Below are 1735 nucleotides of genomic sequence, written 5' to 3'. Positions count from 1 at the left end.
CACTACGATTCTCCCTGTATAGTTATTACGACCGGCACCGTAAGTGAGATGCTGTGCAAATATTGAGGATAAAATATCTAAATCTCTGTCTGAGAATACATCATTTTATTATAGCAATGTAACTTCGACATTATCTTATTATCAGCTTCACTTAAAAAAGTGTTTGTTATTATTTTTTCACTTGTTTCACGATTAGTGCAAACTTAAAAAACATCGATTATGTGATTATACACGATGTCAAATATAACCGCATTCATTCGAAAGATCAAAGATATAGATGATGACAATGTTGGTGATTGCCTGTGTTTCCTTTCGCTGTAATTGTTCTTTTCGCGTTAAACATATCTACTGATGATATTCAACGTAATTTATGTGTCAGAATAAGTTCAATAAGTTCAAAAGACACGCCACGTTTGCGAAATTTTACAAGGCATCAGTCAGGATGAGGGACAGCAGCACGACTAGACCAGAACAATTATTAGTGAAAGTGATGCCATTTTCGCTAAAACCGCTCGAGTTTTTTGGGAAATTGCTCTTTCATGCTTGTGAGTAATGGTGTGATACATTATGATATAACACTACCATGGTATTAAACAATTTTGTAAGCCTTACATCAGATTATAAACATTAATGTCATTCTGTCGCTTTAAATTCCTATTACAAATCCGTTCGCATGATTTCCTCAGTCACTGCGCCTTGCACATGAGCGGGGTATGTGACACGCACACACGCCGACCTATTATTACGCAATACATTCGTAAACTAAAAGGCACTCCGAATTTCATGATACCGAGGGGCAATGCGATGCTTTTTCACCGGTCAGAAATAAATCCAGCCAGTGAAAGAAATCAAACGTAAAATCTCAAAATATTGAACAAATTTCCGAGTGTCCACATGTCACGTTTCCCTGCAGAGGTGTAGCAGCAGCCGTGGTGGGGTGACGTCCCTCTGGCCGGGGTGTCACTCAGGACTGCACCAACTGACGGCGACCGACTGCCACCAGTATCCGTTTCTCTCGGTTACTCTCGATTTTGCTTTTCATCTTTTTTTTTTATACCATAGGATGCCTGTACTCATGAATTACCTGGATGATTGATAAGCTTTTAATTACTGTAAAATATCAATACAAAAGCACTTGGAGTGATTAAAACTACATCGCCTGAAGTAACGACATAACATTAAACTACATCTGAAAATAAGCTTCGTCAGCATATCCACAATAATTCTTTGCACACACAACAAAGGCCGGCAAGTCATTCGGTACATACGAGCACGCAGCAAACATTTCAAGCGGGCAAACTATTTCCTATCATTTGTTCTAAGTTCACAGTTACTCTAAGCAATCAAGAGGGAGACTGATCTACACCCTGTCAAGATTGAGAAACCTGAGTTACGTCCTGGCAGGTGAGAGATGAAACAGGGAATTGAAACGAAGGAGAAATGATGAGGTGCGCAACATGGCAGGAAATCGAACTGTGGCAAAGATATGAAAAAATTAGAGGAAGAACTCATAGCCAAAGAGAATAAACAAATGAGGGGCCTTCCATCAGAAAGATAAGAGTGCGTTAAGCAACATGAGGTCATGAGGGACGTTAGGCTCGTCAAGATGAGTAAAAACAACGATATTAAGCTCAGGTACCAATGCGCAAGACCTTGTTCGACAACTCCTCGCCTTTACTTACTGATTATCAAAATATTTACGTTCAGTGATGACAAGATTAGCCCCGTAGCGTGA

Source organism: Penaeus monodon, chromosome 30, assembly GCF_015228065.2.
Source record: "Penaeus monodon isolate SGIC_2016 chromosome 30, NSTDA_Pmon_1, whole genome shotgun sequence".
In the NCBI taxonomy this organism is placed as follows: Eukaryota; Metazoa; Arthropoda; class Malacostraca; order Decapoda; family Penaeidae; genus Penaeus; species Penaeus monodon.
Note: the sequence above shows the minus strand (reverse complement) of the source record.